This window comes from Chlorocebus sabaeus, chromosome 20 (genome assembly GCF_047675955.1).
Source record: "Chlorocebus sabaeus isolate Y175 chromosome 20, mChlSab1.0.hap1, whole genome shotgun sequence".
Classification (NCBI taxonomy): Eukaryota; Metazoa; Chordata; class Mammalia; order Primates; family Cercopithecidae; genus Chlorocebus; species Chlorocebus sabaeus.
Window position 1 is genome coordinate 1,777,803 of NC_132923.1, and position 7,514 is coordinate 1,785,316.

A 7,514-nucleotide genomic window follows, 5' to 3' on the forward strand; every position below is an offset into this window, starting at 1 on the left:
ATGTTTTTGAAGGACCATTCTGATTGCTGTCTTGAGAAAAGATTGTAGCAGGGCAAGGGCAGAAGCAGTGAGACAAGTAGGACACTGTTGCAACAAGCCAGGCATGAAAAGATGGAGGCTAGTAGTATACAGGTAGCAGGAATTCTACATTCCATGTATGTTTTAAGACAGAACAATCAGACACAGTGGCTCACACCTGTAATCCCAGCACTTTGGAAAGCCAAGGTGTGAGCATCACTTGAGCCCAGGAGTTTGAGACCAGCCTGGGCAACATAGCAAGACCTCGTCTCTATAAAATATCAAAAGAATTAGCCACCCATGGTGGGACTACGCCTATAGTCCCAGCTACTCAGGAGGCTGAGGTCGGAGGATTGCTTGAGCCTGGGGTGTCAAGCCTGCAGTGAGCTATGATCGCACCCCTGCACTCCATCCTGGGTAACAGAGCAAGACTCTGTCTCAAAAAAATAAAAAATAACAAAAAATAAATAAAATGAGGATAAAACCACCAGAATTTCCTGATAGACTAGATATCGGAAGGAGATGAGTCCAAGATTTTTAGCCTAAATGTCTCAGTTGTTTATCGCACCATAAAAAACTACCCCAAAAGCTAATGGCTTAAAACAACCAATTTCTTATTATCTCTTATGCTCCTTCTGTGGGTTGACTAGGCTCAGCTAGGCATTTTTGTTTGGGGTCTTTTATGCTACTGCAGTCAGACAGTGGCAGTCTTATGCAGATTTGAATGCAGGAGATGGCCTGGGAGAACAATGCTTCTTGTGTTGACTGGCATAAACATGGATAAAGGATATCATGATATATTCAAGATGAGTAATGCCAGTGAAGCTATGAGTGCTGGCATGTAGGGGACAGTGGTAATCTGGGGCTCTCTCGATGCCTGTTAACAAAAGACTGGTTGTAAGTCCTGAGTTCGTTCTGAGTGTACTGACCCCAGCTGGTGGAGTTGAGGTTGCCTAGAGAAGCCACTCATTACTCCAAATATATGGCCTTTCTTGACCCTGATAAAGTAGGTTAGGGTAGAAGTCCTGGGTAATCTAAGGTCTTGGTCCCAGGGAACAGGGATCAATCTTGACCTCTTTGGGGAATTAGTAATTCTATACATTGTCTTCCTCTAGACCTTTGCTGTCCAATATGATGGGAGTCATCAGCCACATATGGCTATTAAAATGTGGTTAGTCCAAACTGAAACGTGCTATAAGCATAAAATACAGAGTGGCTTTTGAAAACTTAGTATGAAGAAATGAATATTAGATATCTCATTAATATTTTATACTAATTACATGCTAAATGATATTTTGAATATATTGGTTACATAAAATATTAATAAAATTACTATCTTGGTTCTTTTTGCTCTTTTTAATGTGGCTACTAGAAAGTGTTAAACTATATAGGTGATTTATGTGATCTATGTATTGGACAGAGCTGCTCTTATACCCTTGATGGGGCTGAAGACATCTGAAAACTCATGTGTGAAATCCCTCCGAACCCTTCTTAGAAGTATTGCACTCCTTCCCCATATGGTCAGAGTTTCATCATTTCTCTTGAAAGGTAGAAATCCTAGAACCCTCAGGCTTCTGAGAGTTCCAAGCTTGAATGCCTTTGCCCCTGCCCCCAGGTTTTTTGTAGGTAGAGGTTTGCAAATAAAATTCCTTTATTTTGCTGTAACCTGGTCACTTTCGCATGTACAACAGGGTGCTCAACACCCTCTTAAAATCTCTTCATCCCAACTTTCTTTGCAATCTTTTTTTTTATTATTTCATTAATATAACTTCAATTGTTAGTTTAGTGTTACCACAATCCCTCTTAACAGCTACAGTTATCCCTTACCATAATTGTTTCTGATATAGTTTGGCTCCTAGGGGTTCAAGTTAACATTACCTAAATAAGCACTAGAACATTCCTATTCTCCCTGGATGCAAGAGTACCGAAGTGCTGCATCTTGTTTCAAACTTTTGAACTCATGATAAATTTTACAATAGATTTATGCATTGCCAAAAAACAAAAAGGAAAGAAAGAGAAAAATATGGAGGATGACATCTGATGACAGCTAATGCCAGCTGCTGACACCAGAATTTAAGGGCAGAAGGTTTATTTATAAATCACAGGAATAGAACATTGAAATCCATCCCCTTCAATTTTACAAGTGAGGAAACCACAGCTCAGACAAGAATTGTGAGTTGACCCAAGGCAGACCTCTCCCGGGCCACTATAATAACTCATTGTCTCCATTCAGTTATCTGCACTGCCTACTCAAGACATATTTTATCACGTCATGTATCTAATTGTCTCTGTTGTTAGTTTTTCCATAATTTAAGAGTAAGATCTCCAGAATGAAAGTTTCTGTAAGGCAGAAATTCTAATAGATTCATTACACTTATTATTGCTGCATTGGGTAAATGGGCACAGGAAGACAACACATTTGTTGAGCATCCGACTTTATTATAATTACTGATTTTTCTATGTAATATCAGCTTATCTACCTAATATCAGTTTCTCTAAAGTGATTTTTGGGGGTAAATGTTCCCCCAAAGTTTAGTTTTCTATATTGTTTCATTAGAAGATAGGATGAGAAAGTTATTGCAGGCCAGAACTTCAAAGAACACACAGAATCTTCATCAACTTATATTATAAGTCAACAATTTGTCCCTGAAGTTTAACACCATTGCATACAGTCAAGATGATATTTGACTAGAAAACTTTCAAAGCAACTGGTACTAAAATGCTCACCATGGCTCATAGAACAATGTTTACATTCCCATTGATTGACTGCTTTTTGAACAATATAGCTTGTGTTTAGTTGTCCATCCCTAGTATCAAAATCAAGCAGGTCAGCCCAATTGATACGATTCTATGGGGTCATGGATGATGGATGGCTGTTGGTATGTTGATAGCAAAAATATCCATGAAAAAATTTTTTAATAAATTTTAAAAATCATAGCTTTCTAAAAATATTTTTTAAATCTCTATGGCTGAAGATGCATGGATTTTAAGTTCAAACAAAGAATTGTGTTCGGGAGAGAGTATCAGATGTCAAAGACAGATACTTTTTCCAAATACATTATCAAGAAGACCTGAGAGTTTGAGAGTTGGATTACGGATCAGTGGAAGAGTGTCTAGGTAAATACCAAAGGCAATATCAGTTGCTGTTTGCTGATTATAGATTGACTTTCTATATTAACTGGGCATATGAAGTAGATAGGCATCCCCACACAAAGCACTTGAAGAAGAAATCACTTCCTGTTAAATCTGACAGGATAAATTTATTGCTAAATATACCTCTAGAATATACCTCTAAAATATACCAATGGAAATATAAGAAATTCAATTTTGCATTTTTAAAATTAATTTTTTTTTTTTTTTTTTTTTTTTTTTTTTTGAGACAGAGTCTCGATCTGTCGCCCAGGCTGGAGTGCAGTGGCGCGATCTCGGCTCACTGCAAGCTCCGCCTCCCGGGCCGATGCCATTCTCCTGCCTCAGCCTCCCGAGTAGCTGGGACCACAGGCGCCCACCTCCGCGCCCAGCTAATTTTTTGTATTTTTAGTAGAGACGGGGTTTCACCGTGTTAGCCAGGATGGTCTCGATCTCCTGACCTTGTGATCCACCCGCCTCAGCCTCCCAAAGTGCTGGGATTACAGACGTGAGCCACTGCGCCCGGCCTTAAAATTAATTTTAATAATATATTTTATTTAACCCAATGTATTAGTTTTCTGGAGCTGCCATAACAAAGTACCAAAAACTGGGTGGCTTAAAAAACAGAAATGTATTGTCTCACAGTTTTGGAGGCCAAAAGTCCAAGATCAAGGTGTCAGTAGGGTGAAGGCACTAGGGAAAGATCTATTCCAGGCCACTTTCCTAGGTTCTGGTAGTTCCTTAGCATATGGCAGTAGAGCTCTAATTTCTCATGGTTTTCTCTTTGTCTATATGTCTTTCTACCCACGTTTCACTTTTTAAATTAGGACACAAGTCATATTAGATAGGGGCCCACCCTACTCCGGTATGACCTAATCTTAACTAACTACGTAGAAAGCAGAAGTCTAATTTCTTTTTCTTTTTTTTCTTTTTCTTTTTTTTTTTTTTTTTTTTTTTTGAGACAGAGTCTCGCTCCGTCACCCAGGCTGGACTGCAGTGGCCCGATCTCAGCTCACTGCAAGCTCCGCCTCCCGGGTTCACGCCATTCTCCTGCGTCAGCCTTCCCAGTAGCTGGGACTACAGGCGCCCGCCACCTCGCCTGGCTAGTTTTTTGTGTTTTTTAGTAGAGACTGGGTTTCACCGTGTTAGCCAGGGTGGTCTTGATCTCCTGACCTTGTGATCCACCCGTCTCGGCCTCCCAAAGTGCTGGGATTACAGGCTTGAGCCACCGCGCCCGGCCAGAAGTCTAATTTCTAAATAAGCTCACACTTGCAGGTACTAGGAGATAGAACATCAACATATGTACATTTTATTGTACGTCGATTACATATCAATAAAGCTGTGAAATGAAGCTAATTGTAAAAAGATTTAATACAGAAAAACAAATGGCATAAATCCCACCCATCATATTATCACGTCATGAATTTCAGGGGGTTATGTGAAAAATACATACACATGATTTATTATTACCTATATACTTTGATACCATTTACTTTTCTAATGAACTACTTATATTAGTTATCCATGATTGCATAATAAGTCATTGCAAAACTTACCAATTTAAGCTAACAAATATTTATTATGTCACAGTTTCTGTGGGTCAGGAATCCAAGAGCAGCTTAGCCTCATGGTTCTGGCACAGGGTACTCATGAGGTCACAGTCAAGCTGTTGGCGGGGGCTGTCATTATTTGAAGCTTCAACTGGGGCTGGAGCATGCCATTCCAAGCTCATTCAGGTGGTTGCTCACTTAGGTAGCCTTAGCTCTTCCACATGTGGGCCTCTCCATAGGCTGCCTGTATATCCTACAAAATGTCTACTGGCTTCTTTGAAATACCTGTGTGTCCTCACAAAATGATACTTGGCTTCTTTGAAAAGTGGATCATGAGAGAGACAGAGAAAGAGGGACAGGGAGCCTAAGATGAAGTCATATGCTTTTACAACCTAATATTGGAAGGGAGGTACCTTCATTTTTGCCATATTCTATTTTCATGAAGACAAACCGTGATATGATGTGGGAGCGATCTGCAGGGATGTGGATATATGAAGGTGGGATAATTAGAGGCTATTTTAGAGGCTGACTACCACAAAAGTATAACTGACATATGTACTTACCTACTCCTCCCTTATTCTTTTAAACTGCCACATACCATCATGTAGCTCATAAACAGGCTCTTAACTATAAATATGTGACATATTTCCTAATTTTCTATATTAGAGATAATGAAGCAATGAAGATACAACTTTGCCAATGGGTGCAAATATTTGAGTAAGATAAATATCTAGAGTGGAATTGTTAGGGTTAAGAATAAACATTTAAGATGTAGATGCATTCTTCCAAATTTTTATTTCAAAACTTTGTAGTGTTAGAGTAGGTAGACAGCCAGAAATGAGCAGGCAAGGGAGCCCCCTAGAAAAAGAAGCCCTGGAGATGCTGCCCACTATAGTCAGTGCTGCCCACTGACAGTCAACAAAAAGACAATGGCTAAATTGGCTACATCTGGTCTTATGGTTGGACTCCTCTAGCCCTGAAGGGGACTTATCAGGCCCTAGCTACAGATAACCATGCTAGGGATTTTCCCCACTGGCAAACACAGACAGTCCTCCAAAAACTTGCCCTGGACTATACTTGTGCTCATTTTAACAGTAAAAACACACCCCTAGGTGGAGATTTTAAATGCTAATTAGACCTGCAACATGTATACCAGCATGTACAACCACAGAGCATGCATGCTCAAAGGGACCTCCCAACATGCTTGCAAGTGACACCCCCTCAAGCCTTTTCATGAATAATCACGTAAGATTCTCATAGAGACAGTCACCCAGCACTACCTGCTGCTGGCTCATTCTTTTGAGCAACCCACTCTGACTCATCTTTCAGAGTATAATGTCTAATTAAATAGACACTACTACTACTATTTTTTCAGGCAGGCCAGCTTGGAGCTGTTTTCTACTCCTCTCTAGGAATGTACTTTGTCTTTCTTCAATAAACTCTGCTACTTAACCCTTGCTATGTGTCTTTTGGCTGAATTTCTTCTTCCAAATTAAGAAGAACCTAGGATTCCCGCATTGCCAGTAACAGTACTATAATTTCACATTCAAAAAAAAAAAAAAAAAGATAATAGTGACCATTTTCTCAGATCGTCAGCAACATTGCACTACCAAATATTTAAAATAATACCAAAGGCTAAAAAAATCACAAATTAGAAGTTTGCATAGATGGAGGGACATGTGATAAAGGATGTATAATAGGATGTTAAAGACAAAATCTAGATGGTGAGTTTGCAAGTATTATTAGTTTCCCAGGACTGCTGCAACAAATTATCACAAACTGGGTGGCACAAAACGACAGAAATTTGTTCTATCACAGATCTGTAAATTAGAAGTGTGAAATCAAGATGTCAGCAGGACCATGCTCCCACTAAAGGCTTCCCATGCTTCCACTAGGGAAGAATCCTTCTTTGCCTCCTCCTGCCTTCTGCTGACTACCAGATATCCTTGACTTTCCTTGGTCTTTGGCAACATGACTTGAGTCTCTGTCTACACCTTCGGATGGACTTCTTTTTAGTGTGTTTCTGTGTGTCCTCTCCTCATCTTTACATGGACAGCATTTGCCTTCACTTTATCCACAGGCTGTCCACCAAGCTGCAAGTGATAAGACAAACTGAATGCTTGCAGAAATATCTGATTAAAGACTAATACATCATCAACAACCCCAAAATGAGTATGTAAGATTCTCATTTGCAGAAATATCTGATTAAAGGCTAATATATCAATATCCCAAAAATGAGTAAGATTTCTCATTTCACTATAAATATATGTAAATTAAATGAAATTTTTGAAACAAATGAGAGTATACAACCTCAACTTTTTATACACACAGCTCAGGATCTGGAACCAGTGAAACAGCCAGGGCACTTGATGGCATAAGTGTTATCCTCAGAAATCACAGACTCTGACAGGTGACCAAACCAGTAGACAAAGATGCCCTCAGCAGACAGAAAAGTAACCTTTCAGTCACAAAGATTCCACTGGCAGAAGGATTGCTGTGGCAAAGTCCTGGCCAATTCTCTATATGTATAAGTGTCTCCATCTATGTACATACATCCATCGTTAGTGTGTGTGTTGTTCTTGTTGTTCTTTGTGTGAAAAACAAATGTCAGCTAGAAGTCTATCCTGACACCCACCCTCTCACACACACTCCTGGTCAGTTTTCCCCAATGGATCCTCTCTCTCCCCAATGGATCCTCTCTCTCCCCAATGGAAAACTCTCCAGTTTTCCCCAATGGATCCTCTCTCTCCCCACTTCAACCTCCATTGCCAGGTTGGTCTAACTAACCAGAACTCTCAAAATTCATTTTCACATCCA